Here is a 20,741-nt window from a genome sequence, read left to right on the forward strand (position 1 = left end):
CTCATTAAGTTAAGCATCTGCCTTCCGCTCAGGTCTTGATCCCAGTGTCCTGGGATTTACAGGCTCCTTGCTCAGTGGGAAGCCAGCTTCTACCTCTCCAACTCCCTGGCTTGTGTTCCCTCTCTCACTGTCTCTCTCTCTCTCTCTCTCTGTCAAATAAATAAAATCTTAAAAAAAAAAAAAGAAAGAAAGAAAGAAAAAGAAAGAAAATAAATTAGTTTGACTCCAGAATAAAACAACTTAAATGCTGTGAGAATTTGAAACTATTTTGAATCCATTAAGAGATGTGTCAAAATATATGTGCTTATAAGCTTAATGAATATAGTAATCGAATATCTCAAAAATTTGGATTTTTTTTTCCCTTTTGTGTACAGTGCCTACCACAAAGACTTGGGCTTCCAAGGACATCTTAAATGCAAAGTTAAATTAAGGTTGATTTTCAGAGGTCTATTTAACTTTAAAACAGCACCAAATATCCCAGCATTTCTCCTTCTCAGTGGTGGGCCAGTTTCACCAAAGTGGTGAGAAAAGGGCCTTTGACCGGAGGGCAAGTAAGCAATGACTGAATTCTTGAAAGACCAGAGACAGGGTAACAACAAGATGAAACTACTCTGCCATTTACTGAACACTCTGCCAGATTTTTTGAGCGAGTTTAACTGGACTTCTCTGGACTTAAGTCTTGTTATCAATGAAATGGAAATCCCAATAGTATAGCAAGGACTCTACCATTGCCAAGAGCAGGGATTTCAAGACAGACATCCAGCTGGTCTTTTACTAGCTGTGTGTCTGCGGGTAAGTTAGTTAACCTCTCTGAGATACAATTTCCTCGTGTGCGAACGGTAGTTATGTGATTCTTCTAAAACTTGAATGAATTTTGTAGAGCATCTAGTATAGTGCCTGGCACATGGCAGGTAGTTATTACCCTCAAATAACATTTCACTAATAACTAACAGTTATTCACTTAATGTTAATCATTTAATATCACCAATTTAATATCACCAATTTAATATCAATAATTTAATGTTATTAAGTGAGAAATCATGTGTTCAGCTTGAAGCTTCCTTTCCACGAGGAAACTGGGCACTGTGATTTATGTCTTGTGCTCCATGAGAGGAGGATGTTTTATTTCACCGACTCCTAGAGTAGGGAGGGAAATAAATTCTAAATTCTTCCCTTCCTTCATTGTTGATTTGTTACAATTCACCCTCAACTCACATTCCTCAATGGTACAGTGGGATTTGAACTTAGAGGTAGTGCTTACCTCCAAATGTAATAGTTTCAAAAACAATTAAGTAAAACAAGGTACAGAGAACCCCAAATCCCATAACTAAATCGAAATACTGGTGATCAGGAAGAACCAAAGCTCTGCCAAATGGCAGAGCCACCTTGGTGCAGAAGACGCTCCAGACCCTAAGCCACCACCTGGAATGGAACCTGAAACAATGTTTGGCGAGCCTCCTAAAGCTTCCAGAAAACCCTTTCAGAGATTTCACCCTTTGATGTCAAGGCTTTGATGCTATTTCTGATGCAAATAAGAAGCAGGACTCTTGTTAGCCCTTGACAACTGAGTGGGAAAAATGTCCACAGAGCTCAGGTCCTCAAGAGTCAGAAGTGTGATGGTAAGACACAGGAAAAAAGCCTTCCCGAGTCACTGAGATGGAAAAGGACAAAGCGTTCTCCAGGAAGAAGGCTTTTCAGAAACTTGAGCCTTGTGCTCAAATTTTAATTCCGTTCTAGCAAACATTGGTCAAGCACCTACTGTATACCAAACACCACATGTTTAATGTGTCAGGAGTTTCTTCTCAGCACCATGCATGACACCTACGCCCCAGGGATGTGGGGGCTGAGCAGAAACCATCAGGAGCATTCTGTCATCCCTGGGACCCCCAAGAGGGAGGTGGAGAGAGAGGAAGACACTCGGTTCAGTCCTGGGACAACTCTAGACCCCAAGAACTAAATGCTGTATGGAGACAGTGAAACTTCCTTCAGGAGAATTTGGAGGAGGTCATTTGCATCTGTTTTTTGGCTGCATTGGGAACATGAGTTAAACATCGAAACTATTTTATTTCAGCGGTGAGAAAGAAAATGCTGTTTGATTGGAACTCAATAAGACACCTATAAAATGCCATTCACTTGCTCTAACTCAAAATACCAACATAAGGCTTCAAGTTACAGCGATTAAATACTTTAATGCTTAATAGCTGTACTGATTTATGATCATTAAAAAAAACTTCGGGAATTATAGTTGTTTTATAATGAAAAACTAATGATGATATATATATGAATAACATAAACTGGAACTTTTTTAAAGCTATTTTTTTTTTAAGATTTTATTTATTTATTTGTCAGAGAGAGAGAGAGGGAGAGAGAGCAAGCACAGGCAGACAGAATGGCAGGCAGAGGCAGAGGGAGAAGCAGGCTCCCTGATGAGCAAGGAGCCCGATGCGGGACTCGATCCCAGGACGTTGGGATCATGACCTGAGCCGAAGGCAGCTGCCCAACCAACTGAGCCACCCAGGCGTCCCTTAAAGCTATTTTTGAAAGAGAAATAATTATCTGGTTAGAGAACCAATTTATGGAAGAACTGCAAGATCCCACTTTTTTCCCCTGAAAAACAATGTGTAATTACAATGAAATGCTGTAAGAAAAAGAACATAACCGTGAACATACTTTATGATTTACTACATAATGAGAATGTAAGTTTGGAAACCTAACTTTCCTTTTCCCCATCATAGTCTAGAGCGTTTACCAAGTATTTATGTCCCAAACACTTGTTTTGTAATTTCAAAAGATCCCCGAATATCCTAATGATGTCTAAAATGACAGATAATGTATTTCCTTTTGTACAACATAAATCCTGTAAATGCTTGTTTAGATAATGGAAACTTTTAAGTGTATTTACAGAGGAAATGTTACTCTGGAAATTATATTTATATATTATTTCTGTAGCCCAAGCATTCATGCAACATAGTAAATAGGAAAAGTCTTTTCCCTGCAGCAGATGACGTCTCTTGACTCTGTTCAAAGGGGCTAAGAGGAAACTCAGTCAGAAACCCAAGAAACATAGTGGATGCTCTTTCCTTCATCACATACTACTTGAGCTCCTTTGTAAATTAATGAAATCTTATTGAAATCAATTGAACATGAATAAAATCCCTCTATAAAGAAACACAAAGTGAGATTCATGAACATGGGTTAATTAAAACTAGCATTATTGGGGGGCATTCTGGATATATGATGTGGAAAAACAATGAAGAATTTCTATAAAATAAGTGTTAGCCCAGGAGTGTATGCATAAGGTTGTATGCGATGGAGGAAAGCATATAATATCTTCCACTAAGTTATATGTAGAATCACTTTTTTCTTAGACCTTCACTATCTGCACAAATAAATTGGTATGAGTTCAGGCAAACAATGAGTTATCTGAAGGAGGGAGTAAAAGAATTCAGTTTGTAATAAAAGAATTCAGTTAGTAATGGGTCGTTTGACTCAAAGTGACGTTTAAAGTCTATCAATTCAACCACTTGTTTTTCCTCTTATTAAATTCTGTGTGTATTTATCCCCAGCTTTTATTTGCTGGATAATGAGAGAAAGAGTTAAAAATTAGGCATGAAAATACAGATAATGGTATTTCCATGAGATTTATTATTTAAACTGGTACAAGTAGCCTTCTGAGAACAGCACCACTTAACCGTCTCTAGCTGGATTGGGGGTGGCGTTGGTGCCAGTTTGGAATAAATCTTCCTTCCGTAGAGAATACTAGTACATTGCAAATACCACAGGGCTTATCTTCTGAGACCTGATGCTGCACTCTGATATTCAGGATTAATGTGTGGGATAATTTATATATATTGTCATTTTTAAATATGTCATCACTTTTAAGTATGTCAGCTTTCTCTCTTGCAGCTCTGAATTAAAACAAATTTGAATCAAAACATGCACAGGTGATTATGAGAGAGATTCCAACATACATTGACTTTTAGAGTGAGGTCCCATCGCTGCAACTTCAACCTGCCCATTTATATAACTAGACACCTATCAGAGGTAGTTGAACATGGGCAGGATATTAATCAAGTCTTTTCCATTAAATGGTCAGTTGACTGCAGCTCAGTAAAGGTGGGCCCCATTTCCTCTGTGTGTCTCATTATGGTCTCATCTGAAACTTTTATAGTTTTCAGTCGGATTGTTATCATTTAAAACACTTTGATAAATGCCTACTTGTACCCATACTGCTTAAGCAGGCCACCCGGTTAAGTAACTCCCAGAACTTAATTTGCAATGCAGACATCCCTGCAGAGGTAATAAGAAAATTTAGGATGTTTTGGGTCTTTCCACTTACATCTGTCTTTAGCAATATACCCTGTGCACTTCACGATATGTATTTATGTGTTACAGATTTGCTTATAAACCTGGGGGCTGTTTTAAAAACCTGGCTTCGATTCAAAATAAGATTAGCTTGTTTTAGAGATCCTAAAGCCTTCTAAGTCTGGACATGTCTGCGATTTAGAACCTTCCTCTTGCTGTGTTCTGACTGAATCTGCTCGGCTCTCTGTTTTTTTTTCCGTGTCCACCTACACCCAGCTGTCCATCTTCAGGCAACCTTTCTACTGTCAGTCAAGTGACAGCCTTGGAGAGAAGCTTTGTGTACCAAGGCCTCCTGAGGCCCAGCACCACATTTAGAGGAAAGGGTAGGGGGGATATAACCAATTCTTCTTGGAAAGCTGGGGGTGGGAGGGTACTGGTGGGGGTGTTTGGGTCCAGGGCCCTTCAGAAACTGCTTTCTCAAACACATGCAAAAATGCAAACATATATACCAAACCCCCACATCTGTAGCATCAGCATCAATGTGATGGAAAATCACCCCGGGAGGTCAGCATTCCAAGGCTTGTGAATGCAAAGAATAAAGCACCCATGCTGAATTTTATCCGGGGGTTTGGAATCCAAGAATAGACGGGTTTCTCTCCTAGTGTGAGTGATCAGATGTGTCTAGCTTCCCCTTTCCTGGACTGACTGATTCTAAGCCAACTTGTAAGTACTAACATCTCTTCATCAGAATGGCCTGGAAATATTTGTTTTTGCTAATAGGAGAGTAACTGGAGGGATGTTCTGCTTCTGACTCTGTGGGGCTTGCATCCTGCAGGATTTAATGTCATAATATTGGAAGGAGGTTGCATCTGATAATATGAACCCACACCATGGAGACATTTCTGTTTGTATAGTAGATTACTTCCCCGAAAAGTCAGATAGGGGCATCAGCATAAATGAAAACTTGGATCCCTAGAAAGACACCCTGAATTAAGTTGTAGGCCTTATTTTAATTACCTTGTTTTATTTGGTGCCTTCTGCATTCTGATTATAAGAGTCTCTCAAATTTGACATAATTTTCCTGATCCGCTAAAATTGCAGGATCTTTAGACAAAATGTTCTAGGTTTATGTTAAAATCACTCGGAGCCCTGATGTTCTCTAAAAATAAACAGATTAATTTTCACCTTGTCTCAGGAAATGAAATATAGTTGTCTGTGTTTCAACTGAGATACATGTCACCCAAAGATTTTACACATTTTACCATCATAATGTATTATACTTTGTATTAGCTGTATTCCAGGTTTACTATGTTCTGATTTTTATTTTTGTTTTATTGGAGGTAAGAAAATATAAAAAGAAAAAGTGTGAATGATATAAATTTGAATATTATCATTTATTGTCTTATATATAAATTGTTTTGCCATCTGGGAGCATTATTGCTTCTAACAATTGGGTTTCTCTTCTACCAGGCAAAAGGCAAGTGGAAGTTGTTCAGGGGCAATAGTATAACCAATAAACCTGGGTAAATAACTTTATAACACTGGAGTTTATTTGGGATGTTAACACAGATGCTTGGCAAATCCATGGGGAATGTTTGGCAAATGTTTGATTTGCCAGTGCCTTAAACCTGTTGGGTGTAAAACTAATAATTGCTAAGAAAATAATTTTGTGATTTTTTTTTTTTTTGTCTGAATATAGTTAGTCTTCAAAAAAACAGTGCTTCTTCTGGCACATAGGATAAAAATTGAACAAGTTTAAATGTAAAGAATTCTGGGAAATTATGTGCGCACACACACACCTGAAGAGTAGCAAAGATAGCAGCCTTTAACTTTTAAAACTAAAGCCCTATTATTCTCAGTTTATATAGATCTTTTTCAAAGATAATTTACCTGTATATAATTCTGTAGTATGTTTTGTACCTCATGTTCTGATAAAATACACATGCATAATTTAAATCTAATAACACTTAGAGTTCCACTTTTTTGACAGTTGATTAATTTTCAAAATGATGAAATTGGTGAGAACAAATGAAGTAATGCTGGGAATTAATATTTTAAAGCTCTGAGAACCCCCAATAAATTACAGGTGGTTGTAGACAGAAAGAAAGCTTTTAGTAAATTGTCTTCCTAGTAAGATAATGCCAAAATAATATTGCTCTTTAGAATTCAGTGTGGGTTGATTTGGTATATTTTGATACAAAGTGTATTTGGGAACTATCTGTACAAATATTACACACATATATGCACACCTTCAGGCATAAACTCGCACAAACCCAGAAATACTTTTGGTATGCCGCTGAAGTTCATTATCCCTAAAGAATATACCTTCAGGGCGCCTGGGTGGCTCAGTGGGTTAAAGCCTCTGCCTTCGGCTCAGGTCATGATCCCAGGGTCCTGGGATCGAGCCCCGCATCGGGCTCTCTGCTCAGCGGGGAGCCTGCTTCCTCCTCTCTCTCTGCCTGCTTCTCTGCCTACTTGTGATCTCTGTCTGCCAAATAAATAAATAAAATCTTTAAAAAAAAAAAAAAAAGAATATACCTTCATGTAATACCATCAAACCTTCTAACTCAAAATAAAAGCAATTTATATGGGGAAGTGGGGAAAGGATGGTTGAGTGTTAAAGAAAAAAAAAATAAACTCCTGAAAAATTGGCATCTGTATAAAATCACCTCTTTAAACCTCAAAATAAGTTATTGATCTTCTCTTTTAAGTTTCTAATATTGAATTTCTCCTTAATTCTTTTTTCACCATAGAAAACATACATTTTTCCTTTTCTGTTCAGTGTATTTAATTTGGAAATAATAACCATAAAAATTAATTTCAGTAGGTAGTTATATTGTGCATTGAGAGGTGATTTCCCTGTTTGTGTACTCATAACTAAATCAGGGTGCAATTAATTTACGAGATAAAATTGAACCAGCTGATGGTAATAATTTTCCTGAAACTTTTGAAGGTTTACTTCTTTGTGACCACATAAGATTCGCATTGACTCTCCTTATGAGGCCCATTCATTACAGCCATTTGGGGAAGAGATGTAGATTTTCACACAATTACTTGCTTGCTGTCAAACCCAAATGAATGGCCTTATGTTGTACCATATTGGACAAATGTGCCCACTTCTGTAAACAGAGTATCTAATTACATTCCCCATTGTCTCCATAGTCAACTTGTGATTTCAGGAGCCTGAAGATTGTCCCCAAAAGCCACTGACATTAGCTTTTTTGTTAGCTGATTATTTGACTGCTCCCAACAAAGAGAGGAATAAAACCCCAAACAAGCACAAATAGTTTGCTAGTTGTTAGCAAGGGTGCTTAAAAGTTAGATGGCTTAGAAAGTTCAAATTGGTAATTAAAATGAGCTTTAGAGAAACGATTACTTTAAAGTCATTTCCCCTTATTTCCACTTTTTTTTTTTTTTTCAGGAATCAAAGTTTACTCAGAATTTGTTGACCTATTGAAACTATTGTCAGAATTAAGCATTGAACAAAATATATTTCTTCATGGTATAGCATAGTAGACCCATTATACAGATTCAACATGCAAGGTTTTGACCATTTGAGTAACCTTGGCTGACGGGTGGCGTGTGACTTATAACTTCTTTGAGACACAAATTTAAATTATGCACTTTCTAGCTAAAGCAGGAAACGGTGCCATTTACTTAAAGGACACTACCTGTCCCCCTGGCATTCAGCACCAAGTCAGTTCTCATATTTTCTGTTCTTCATCTCAAACACAATCATTCGCTTGACATTTATCACATTCTAGGAGAGAAATGCATGCCCTAGTGAGAGTCTCGTCTCTTCATCTGTAAAATGGGGCTAATAACAGTGCTTATTTCAGGACTGTTACAGGAATTAAGTGAGATATTCTGCATACTACCATAAACATGGTACCTGGCACAAAATAATTGTTTATTGTTAAAAGTATGGTATGTTAACTTGGTGTTCTGTGAATGAGCTGCTAGATAACTGTGGTAAGCCATTTTTAAAAATTTCACTGTATTTTTATAATTCAATATAATTGTCTAGATTTTTTTTTTCATCTAGGTGTTTTTAAAGAGCCTCACAAGTACTTCTCTGCCAACCATTACTATTTCCATTGGTTATCAGTCTTAAGTTCAGAACTGGACTCACTGTGAGTCCTCCATGAATTGTCTTCCTCCTGTGGACCATCTCTTGCAGAGATTAATCCATTTTTATATTAAGATAATTTACATGTTAGGCTTCATCTGTTGCAATATGTGGTTGTATGTGTACAAACTGGTTTTTTTTTTGCATGACTATCACAAAGTGTGAGGCATAACTTTTTCCTCTACCTGAAATTTACATCAAAACACGGCTATCAGTCAAAAGTGCTCTCTCTCAAACACAGATGACCAAATCTTAATTACTGGAGTATGGGATCTGTTTATAATATAACAAAACAGAGCATAGAAATCAAACATTTAGCTCAGAGGGCTACAAACACTGTCAAACAATGAAGGGAATGTGGAATTAGAAAGCAAGAGTCCTGGATTGTTTGATGTTGGGTAAGTATTGTCTCTCTGGAAGCCTCAGTTTCCAAACTAAATCACCATGCTGGTTCCTTTAAACTCTAAAATAATATAATCCTAGGTCTAGCAACTTTCACACTTTTTCCTTGGGGAAGAATAAAGCTTCATATTCAATAACTTCAAAAAAATTACCTGCTATTCAAAAACAAAGCAAACATCAAGTGGGTTACATGCAACTTGATGTTTCTGGGTGTAAATCCTTTTATTCTCTGTAAAAATTCGATAAGGAGACTAGTTAAAACCTATTTTGTATTTTACCCACAAAAAAAGCTCTGGTCTTCAAAATCACGTATTTCAAAATTCAACCATATGAGAGAAATACATGAAATGCTCCATATAGTTAACTTCTGTTATCATGTTAACCTTTATTGTGTTTGTGAATGCAAGCTTATGAATTCATAACTCTCACAGTTAGAGGGTCTTCATAAATAAAACAACCCACTTAGATCTGCATGTTTCAAAAAGCAAGGCAACAGATGGATGCATTTTTAATTAGTCAATCCACTGCTATCTTTTGGTTAGAAAATTTTCTTGCAGGTTGTACAAAATCTTTCATTGGGTGCAAAAACAAGGACACTCTCAGAATCACAGGTTTCCTGAAAGAATTATAAATTTCAATACTTTGATAACCTATTCAGATTGTGTATAGTGATAAATTAAACTAAATTATTGGTGGAGAAACAAATCAAACAAAATAATTTGAGGTTATTGTAAATCTGAGACATGAATAAAATTAACATCAGTATCCATTTTCTTTTATGTTTACTGATTTTAACTGAGTTAAGTAAACCAGTATAATCCAATTCAATTCAAGGCAGTTTTTGCCAAGTTATAAGGAAAGAATCTACAATATTATGCTTCGATTTTTAATTTGCATTATACTGACAAATAATTTTGGAAAAAGACGCTCTTTGTTTTTGAAAAATTGCTACAAAAATGAGAAGATAATATTTATCAAAAGAAGCCAGATGCAAAATTGTGCAAGGTTTTCAGTGATTATATTGGGTGGTTCCCAATTTTAAATGCTGTCTTTTTCTAAGAATAAAAAAAAAAAAGACTATCAGATTATCTCTTCATATGCACAAAGTAAAAGGGAATGGAGAAATAAAGTAATTATTTCCATAATTTGGGCACTTAAAACTTTCTTCTAAAATACCCAAATGATTGATATGATAATTTTGACTGAATTAGCCAAATTACTCTTTCACAGTTTGCCTTCTCATTACATCAGTAGATACATTGTAAGTGTGGATGTAACATTTATAAATGCAGAACCCTAAACTCATAGGTTATGGTAACTTTCACGATTCATCCAATTACATATCATTTACATTTTGGAAACATAGATAGTAACAGTTTATCAATTCTCTTCTTCAAAAGCAGGGATTGAGAACTTTTCCTCTGGGACTTCCTAGCATTGCTATACAAAAGAGCTCCGTGCAAGACACTAGACCCTTATCACCATACAGCTATTGCCAACCACTGTGGCATGTCCATATATAAAATATAGATGATGGCATAAACATTGAGCTTGGAATTAAATGAATAATTAGTTTGATAATATTTTATTGGTCCATTCAATAAAATGTGTTACTGCCTAGAGATTATACACTTCGGCAGAAGCTACCAAAAAAAAAAAAAAAAAAGATCAGTCCTATATGGGAAATTCAACTGATTATTTCTATAGAAATCTGATGACAATTTTTATAAATTGTTCATTTTAGTTGGCTACGTTTTCACAACTTTGTAAGTTAGCAACATAGTACAAAAGGGGAAAACAAGTATACAAAATCTCCAAACGATCCAGTAACAAACCCAGATATAGAAAGCAAGAGAGCCTCCTGGAATCTAGGGTCATTATCTTCATGAAAATTACAATATATATATAAAAAAAGAAGGATACCTTTTGCCTTTGTAAAATGGATAAGGGACTGATCTGTTGATCATGCCTGGGAAAGATGCTTTAATATTAATAATAAAAAAGAAGACAACCTATTTAGCTTAATTTTCCTTTTTTTTTTTTTCACTGAAATGAAGAGATAGGTTTTTAAAACGGAACAGGAAGCAAAAAGGTTTGAAAATTTAAGCAGTCAACAATTAAACCCTGTGTTAGATGGTAGGTCACAGTGATAATGAATGCAGATACAGTTTCCCCAGAATGAGGGAAGAGAGGAGAAGAGAGAGCAACTTAAGTAACTATAACTTTCCAAGTACCATTCAGTTCTTTCCCTGGAAAATAAAATAACTTACAGGTATGACTGCAGAGTCATGGTTGATAATCTTGAGAACACACTGTGAATGAATGGGATATGAAAAAAAGTGGCAAGCGACAAATGGCATTCTGTTATTTGCAAACCGAAAAGGCTGGACTCCAGAAGTTATAAACTAGTCAAATTAACAATGATATCTGAGTAAATGTCATAACAGTGCTGACATTTGTTAAAAATATAGTTTGGGAACATAAAGTAACAGAAGAGGCGATCACTAAGCAGAAGAATTGTTTCACTAAACTCAAGTCATACCTCAGTGCCTAGAAAATGTCTGGCACATAGTAGGCACACAAGTAAATCATGCTGACAGCTCTTCTTTTCTGATGGAATAGTTTAATCACATAACACCACAGTGTATCTGAATTTCAGAAGGACAGTTAATAAGATTTCTCATGTCATAATGTACAAGATGGCTCTGTCCCGTTCAACACATTCATCAGTGATTAAGGTGAAATCCAAAGCAAACTTATCATGTCTCTGGTACACGACTGAAAAGAACAGCTAATTTACTGAGCAGGAACCAGATTTCAAATAATCTTGGTATACTAGAACAGTGGAATAAAGCTCTTGCGAAGTAAAATTTTACTGAGATAAACATAATGTCTCAGGTTTAGATTTTTTTTTTTTAAGTTTTGGATTTTTTAAAAATCAATTCTATAAATTTGGAATAAAGTAGCTACGACCTCATGCCAGTTTATGTAAAGAAAGAGCTGTTAGGGTTAGTGGATGAAAAGCTCAGCATGTGTCTACCATGTAATAGAGAAAATGATAAAACAAATAGAGTCTTAGCCTAAATAACCCAAGCTCTGTATCCAGATGAAGAGACGCAACAGTCTTACTGTCTTCTACATGGCGTGCACTACATCTGGAGTTGGATGTCCCTTTTTGGATTCCACATATTTATAGGGACATTGACAAATGACAAAAATCCGGAGGAGGACAACAAAGATGGTTGAGCCTTGAGGCCATGACTTGTGAGAAATTGTTGAGGAGAGTGGGTAATGTTTAACAAAGAGAAGCTTAGCTTAGCAGACCATGACAGCTGTCTTCAAGGAAATGGAGGACTGTCATGTGGAAGAGGAGGACCCTTACTCTATTTTGTTCTAAGGGCAGAACTAAGATTAGCAGGTAGCTTTTATAAGGAAACAGATTTCTTGTCATTATGAAACAAACAAACAAACAAACAAACAAAACCTTCTTACAATTGTCTCTTTTTGTTTTTGTTTTTTTTCTACCTGATGTTCTGTGATATAGCGGCCCGGAGGAAAGACTCAAGCAGACCTGGGTTAATCATTTATCAGCATTGCTTAGGGGGAAATTCCTGTGTTGATGGGAAAATTGAATTCCTTTGTCTCTAAGAGTATTTATGAAATGATGGCTAAAATAAGTAAATTGCTTGGCAATCCAGAAAGAATTAAGGGTGGAAGCTCTGCATTGAATGACAGCTATTATAAATTCTCTAAAAATTGAGAAAGCAGTACTTTTCAGTGGGAAGACTGCAAAGCAGGGTCTATCACCAAGGACAGTACTGTCCATAAAAATATGATAGGGAACATTTATGTGGGATACACCTGTTATTCTAAATGTTTTAGTAACCATCTTTTCTTTTCTTTTCTTTTTTAATTTTATTTATTTATTTGACAGAGATCACAAGTAGGCAGAGAGGCAGGCAGAGAGAGAGAGGAAGGGAAGCAGGCTCCCCGCTGAGCAGAAAGCCCAATGCGGGGCTCGATTCCAGGACCCTGGGATCACTACCCGAGCCGAAGGCAGAGGCCTTAACCCACTGAGCCACCCAGGCGCCCCTCTAGTAACCATCTTTTAAAAATAGAAAGAGCTATGTAAAATGAACTTTAACAATATTTTTATTCAGCCCCCATATACGTGAAATATTTCCATTTCAATATGTATTCAAAATTCAGAAGTTTATTGAGCTAATTATACTCTTTTCTTTTTTTCATAATAAGTTTTTGAAGACCTTTGTGTATATTACCCTATAGCGCACCTCAGTTCCTACTAATCCCATTCCAAGGGCTCAATGGCGACATGTAGCCAATGGTTCCCATACTGGAGAGCACAGACTAGAAGCTGAAGGCCCCGTACGTGGCACGTTAAAATAAAGGGAGTTCTAAAACCAGTCAGAACTGTACAGGTTACCAAGAAATTCCAGAGACACAGCCAAAATAAAGAGGGTAAAGCTGCAGAATGTTTTCATTCTGGCAACCACCAAAGTGGTAAGAGCCAGGAATACAGGTGGAGTTTGACCAAATGGAGCCCAGCATCCATCTGAGGCTGAACTGCACCTGCCCCACTCCTGGTTGCTCTGGCAACCGGACTCCCTCCCCATGCTAATGACATTATAATGAGAACATCCACATGCAAATGAATTAAGCAGTAATTACAGGCAGATCCTCTCTTGTTCTACTAGCTCCACTTAAGGGGGTGGTTGTTGAGAGAGGAGTTGGGGAGAGTTGGATACTGCACAGAGGGGATCGCGAATGCAAAATAAAATGGCTATCTGGAGCTTGTACGCCAGGCGATAATGTCTTGTAGCTACATATCCACATGATCCCATCTGTTCAGCATTCCCTGCTCCTACCATCACTCCGGGGAGAGAGACCACTTAGGGGAAGGAGACGAAAGAACAGGATGACAACAGCAACTCTGAAAGGCAGACGCAGGGTTTAGGGGAGAGATGCAGGTTCTCCCATCCCCTCTAATTTCAGAATAAATTCCTTACGAATAGCTCCACCTCCCGACCCACCCATGGGGAGCTACACTGCAAAACATCGAAACTCTGGGAAAGGATAAAAAGGAGAAAGAGAGCCTCTCCTTTATTCTTGGGTCTGGTTTGCTCTTAATTGCTTTTTACAATTTCCCCAAGTAGATCAGAGCCCCACATTAATTAATAGAGAACAAGTAGAACACTGAACCGCAGACACTTGATAACTCTGACAACACAGAGAACTTCACTGTTGTGGGAATAGCACGTATATTGAGGTTTTGCATCTTGTAGGCATTTTTAGGTTTCCAGAATCTTTTAGGGCTTCTCAGAAAAACAATATGCATAAATATCTGGTGGATGGTGTTTCCAGAAAATATTCAGCAACTGAGCAAACAATTTAGTGCATTAGAGGGTGCGTCACTTTGCTGTCACACCAGTAGGCACAATGATATTATTGATACCATTCACCAGTAGTGGTCTTCGCATATGGGCTTATAAAGGAAATATTATAGCACTCTTTTCTTTTGGAGTAATGGTGAATAATTGTGTAGTGCTTATTAGATGGTGGAACTATTCTAAATTCCATGGCAACCCTATGTGGTAAGCATTTTTGTTAGCCCATTTTACTGGCGAGAAAATAGGCCTAATTAGTAAGTGGCATATAATTTGCTCAGCCTACTAAGGGGCAGAGATTAGAACTGATTCCCTGGCTCTGCAATCCTTAGATATATTCTGAGATGTCTGGGATAGAAACTTCCAAATGATGAATCAGTTTACATTGATGGTTAACTAATGAACTACTTTGCTCTCTAGTAGAACTACTACTATCATGGAATTATTTAACTGGTTATGACATTTAGAACAAAAGATGGAATCATGAGCAGGCCAACTTGGCTGGAATGGAAAGTTCACACACAGCATAGGAGGAAGGGCAGTAGGGGCCCCACTGTTAATCCTAGAACAGGGAGGTTCCAGAAAGGTGTCCTCAAAGCAGTATTTGAGGACATTTACTTTAGCAGCAGTGTGTAAGGGTAGGAGGGAAAAGAAAGTTGAGCCATTAAGACCAGTGAAACATATACATTTTTACCCAAGTGCATGTACGCAATGATAGTGGTAGTTGGAATAAAGGAAATGATCAATGGACAAAAATTTCCAAGGAAAAACCCAAGTGAAACTCTGCCTATTAAGTGGAGTGGGAAGCATGAAGAAAACAGAGAAGAAGGACAACAACCCAGGATTAAATCCAATTCATTCTGCTAGAGGGACTTAGTGGCAGAAATGAGGAAGTGTCAGTAGATGAGGACTGCATTTCAGCTTGGACACTATTTATATTGGGGGCCAGACAAGTCTTCGTTGTGGGCTGTCCCATATGCTGCAGGATGGTTAGCACTAGCTGTGACTTCCACCCACAAGAGGCTAGCAGCACCCCTCCACATGTGACAGTGTCCTCAGACATTGTGAAAGGTCCCTGGAGGCATGCTGGGGACGGGTGCATGGAGAGAGAAGGAAGGGCGTCATCAAGATCACCTTCCGTCGAGAAGCACTGGTTTAGGAAATAGAATGGAGGTTAGTAGACATTGAGATAGCAGTGGGACAATCAGGTACAGGTACAGTACCCTGGAGCCCTGGGGAGGGCCATAACAGGCATTCCAGAGAGAGAGATAAGATCCCAACAGGAGATTTTTGTATTATCTTGCAAAGAAGCAGTAGTGGATGGGATAGCTGAAGAGAGGCTTTAGAGCAAAGAATGAATGAATGAATGAATGAATGAATGAATGATAAAATGAAAGGCAGAAAGCTCTAAAATCAACAAAAAGGGGAAGAAGACAGAAAGCAATCAAGGAAAAGGGAAGGAAGCCAGCAGTATCCTGAGGCCAGGAGAAGGAAGCCGGTTTGGGCAGTAAGAGCCTCCCCAAGGAAGGAACCACATGGAGGGAACGAGGGAGATGTCTGGGGAGCTGCCAGCCTGATGGACAGACACTGTTGGTTAGGATGACCTGTAGGTCATAGTGATCCCAGAAAGAGAAATTACACTGAAATCTCTGTGTGTGCATGTGTATATGGGGTGTGCGTTGGGGGTGGGGTGGGGGCAGAGGTTGTGGTATAGAAATGAGATTTCACAGAATCAAGGAGTGAGTGTGTGGTGGTGGAGACACAGTGGCGATGAGTGTGGATTAGTCTTTGAAGAGCTTTGGCATTGACAACTACAGCAGAACCGGTGCCCCTGGCAAAAGGGCAAGGTCAATGGAAGAATTTTCCTTTTTAGGATTTGAAAGGATACAGAAAGTTCTCAATCAGGCAGCCAGATAGGAGCATTGAATACAATCGGGAGGCCAACACTGGAAAAAAAAAAAATAATCAATACTCCCTTCCCCCCCCCCCCCCCCCCCCCCCCCCCCCCCCGTTTGACCCTTAACTTCTAGGATGAACATTGCTCCATAAACACCTCTTCCTAGAAACTCCAAAGAGCGAGATGTGAAACAGAAAATAACAAGGCACATTTATTTCTTGGTGAAACTGGGAAACCAACTCCAAAAAACTTTGTGAGGGAAGGGGGCAATTTGATATATACCTTTGGGACTTTTTGTTGTTTGACTCATGCAAATGTATATTCCTTTTTGCAAAAAAATTAAATAATTTTGCTTAAAGAAAGGCAAGAGCTAGAAAATTAAATGCCATGTTCTTTTTTGGTCTTCCCTCAAAAAGAAAATTTTAGACATAGGGGGAGGAGCAAGATGGCAGAGAAGCAGGGGACCCTGTTCCAACTGGTCCCCTGAATTGAGCTGGATATCTGCCAGACCACTCTAAACACCCACAAAATCAGCCTGAGATGTAAGAAAATATATCAGGATCTATACCAACAGAATATCTCCAATGGCCGGTTTCAGGGAAAGAGAGAATTCTAGAGTGACATTGTGCACAATTTTTAAACCACATTATTCTTGGGTTTGGGACTGTGTAAATTTGGTCTTTTGCCAATTGTCTGAGTTACTTGTTTGGTTGTTGAAGTCAGATAGGTATGGTAGTTGTAAGCTGAAGTGGAATGTCTTAGACAATTGGTAAGAATTGTGAATTCTTAAGCTTTTGGAATCATCCATTGGGTTTTTTTGTTGTTGTTTTTGTCTTTGGTTTTTTTTTTAGTTTGTCTGAAGTGCCCCTAGAAGAAAAACTTTTCAACAACTAAAATATTTTATTGTGGAACTGACTTTCCACTTTTCTCAACATTTCTATCTATGCATTTAGAGCTAACTAGAATTAGAGGTTTGCCACATACCAAAATTTCACATTGTTTTTAATTTATTATAAGTTATTCTAAAATTATGCACATTTGCTGAAACTTTTAAAATAGTATATGTGCTACTCTCTGTGATTAAGAAAATCTCCCCATTCATCACTGTAGTTGCTTACTTTCAGCACATCTAAGGCATAAATAATTCATTCTTTTGGCAAACATAAACATTATATAAAATTCAAAAAATCTAAGTATTGAATACAATATACTGAACTTGGTTTCATTTAATTGATTTTAGGACCTTTATTTCTTGAGTCATGGAATAATACCTTGAGGATCTCAGGAATTTTAATCATAAAGCTTTACTATGTTTTGTCTATAACCCTCTTTCTCACTCCCTTTTCATTTGCTCTATGAAAAAGTACTTATTGAAAATGATTCACTGAAAAAGATTATTTGTGCAATGCATACTAAAATGCTCTGTGTAAAGCACTCGATTTGAGTGAAATATTTTATATTACAACTGACATTCTAAGATCCTAATTACACACATGCATAGCCTTCTTGGTGTTCTTCTTTTATCTGCTTCCAAAAGAACACGTGTATTTCATACATATTCAAACCTTTTTAACATACTTTTTTGAGCATCAGGCATTACGTAAAGTGCTAGGAATGCTGAAGGGACCAAAGTAGCAAAGTCCTTGTCCTGCTCGAGATAAACCAGTGGGGGAGAGCTAGAATCAGGCAAATGTGCAAATCCCATAATGTAATAAATGATCAAGGTTATTGCAACCGAAAGTGAGGGAGCTTGACCACTATAGGAATGTCAGTGAAGGCCACTCAGAAGAGTCGATATATTCAAGATGGAACATCTTCTCACTTTATGTGTAGTGAGTAGGTTACAGTTTCATATACAGTTCACCCAAAGCTCTACACCGCAAACCTAGAATGTCAGTCTCCAAGTGCCTGATCATAAGGAACAGATATTTAAAAGCGCTGATTAATATCTTTTTTTTTTTTTTTTTTAAAGTTTTTTTTTTTTTATTTGTCAGAGAGAGAGAGGGAGAGAGAGCAAGCACAGGCAGACAGAATGGCAGGCAGAGGCAGAGGGAGAAGCAGGCTCCCTGATGAGCAAGGAGCCCGATGTGGGACTCGATCCCAGGACGCCGGGATCATGACCTGAACCGAAGGCAGCTGCTTAACCAACTGAGCCACCCAGGCGTCCCTGATTAATATCTTTTAGCATAATCTCTTGCTTGTATTTAATCTAGTTATTGATAGTTTAAATCTAACAAGAAAACACAATTTACAAGAAATGTACATCAAGTAAATCTTTACTGTCCTCAGGTTCATATTTTTTGTTTGACTTGGAGTTTAAGAATTGGGTTAGACACACTACCTTCGTTATGTTAAATAACATCAACTTGTTCTTAATAATTACTAATCATCATGCACTTGATTTCATTCTCTCACCTCTCCCAACCCACATTTTGGTCCAGAGTTTATAAATTGGAACTCAATGGAAAGTTTCCATCAAACAGAATAAGAATCTGTCATTCCCATCAGGTCATCTCCACCATGGGTACACGAGATAAATATGAAATATTTTTTATTGCATCAACATCCAGAATAAAAGTTTTTTCAGGATGCAATACAATATTAAAATGGTACCAAGCTCTGGAACTCAAAAGAAGGAATAGACTCTAGAATGGATACAATGACTTGGCCACAATATAAATGAACTCTTTTTGCGTGTGTGGTTGAGAGTCACATAATATTAGAAGAAACAAGAATAGATAAAATCTAGGAAGAAGTAATTAATATGGACATATTCAAAAGATATTGGAATAGACATGAAAACAGTATATAATGTCGAGATTACATGGATTTTTCCCAGATAAACTTGAAGTGCCAGCTTCAGGATATGGTTGCTATTATCCTAGGGTTGTTTCCAAACTCTGTAGTCATTCAGGCAACAAGAGTCCCAATGTCCCAATTACTTTGCACTCAAACAAGTTATAGCTCTGGAGAACTGCCCTTTATCTGTAGTTTTTGTGGATCTCTATGAATTAGCAATAGAGTCACCTAGATCTACCTGCAAGTGGGCTATTTATGTTGCGGTATAAACAAGACAAGAACATCAAGTGTTGGCACAATTTTTAGGATATTAACCTATAAAATCATTCTGAATGAGCCTAGAATTTCAGGCTACTAATAACCTCCATTCAAGTGATAAAATTTAACTGCCTAGCTTTAAATTTCTTTAATATGGTCTAAGTTAATAATTTCCAACCTTTTTTTGTTTGTTTTTTGTTTTGTTTTTGTTTGTTTGTTTTGGTTTCTTTTTACTCTGCATGTTGTCTTCAGTTTTCTGGATAGTCTTTGGAAATATGAGGAACAAAAGCAAAAACAAACCCTTTTAAAATCCGCTGACCAATCATTAAGCAGTGAGTGTGCATTTATAATTGACTTAGGTCTTGTGAGGGCCAAAGGGCACCACTACCCATGGCCTCTGCCATTTTGTTAGGAAGATGAGATAAAACGAAGAGTATAAAGAAGTCATAGCAAGAGAACATAATACAAATTTAATGACAACTCGTTCTAATGTTAAATGTGTGTGTGTGTATGTGCCATGTGTTACTTTAAAATTAAAGAGCAACGCTGGGATGTAAGTGACAGGTTGCTGTCACGCAGCAATATGAAAACGTAGCTTATATATTTTTCTTGCTCATCTTAACCCACTCTGAATTTGATATTTCAAGATAACAACTTGAAAGTCAGCCCTGTAAGGAAAATGAAAAGAAATGGATGGAAGCATCGGCCTCATCTCTGTGACTCTGAGCAGCTGCCCACATGGGAGCTTCCCAGAGGCTGTGTGTCCTCACCTGGACCGCATTGTTTGGACCCCCTCGGAACAGGGTGCTGGTGCGAACCCAACCGATAAGCTTCAGCAACATCTGGTGGCACTGGCAACCCCGCTCAGCTCTGATTGTCACCCCCTGTCACCGGATGAATGTGTCCCGAGCCCCGGTTGGGGTGTGAGATAATGAAGCCTGCATTAGCAAACGATGGGGCAGGGGCGGGCAGAGGCATTCTTGCCCCCCCCCAGCCCATGCAGGGGCAGGATGGACAAAAGTGCTGATGCCAGGAGGCCTGACACGCTGCAGGCGGTACGTGACATCTCGTGGCTTTTGGCTGTTGTTGGGTGTGATGTATGTCACAGGCATGATGGATGACTTTCAGATCTTTCCCATTATATCATATCTGTAAGAAATCCCCTCTTCCTCCAATGTCTTTTTGTTTCCCTACCCCGGAGCTGCAGATGGCATCTACCCACGCATTCCCATTGTGTGAAGCCCACAGAGAACGTCACCATTCTTCAGGGATCCTGGCTCATGGTTCAGTTGCTAGCATTCAATTAAGACTTGAAATTATGTCTTTGGGCAGTTTAACCTCTTTTAACACAGAGGAATGGTAGCTACTGAGGCCATTCAGCAATTTCCAGAGGTGCCACTGATCTATTGCATTAAGGTCTGAAAGGATAGAATCAGGGGACAAAACAAAGGCAACTGTTTTTTTCCTACCCACTTCAGAATGAAATTATTCTTCAGAAAGAAAAACATATCCTCTTTGTGAGTAAATCCATTTGTACACATGCACA

Source organism: Enhydra lutris, unplaced genomic scaffold (assembly GCF_002288905.1).
Source record: "Enhydra lutris kenyoni isolate GAN:26980312 unplaced genomic scaffold, ASM228890v2 scaffoldscaffold1, whole genome shotgun sequence".
Taxonomy (NCBI): domain Eukaryota; kingdom Metazoa; phylum Chordata; class Mammalia; order Carnivora; family Mustelidae; genus Enhydra; species Enhydra lutris.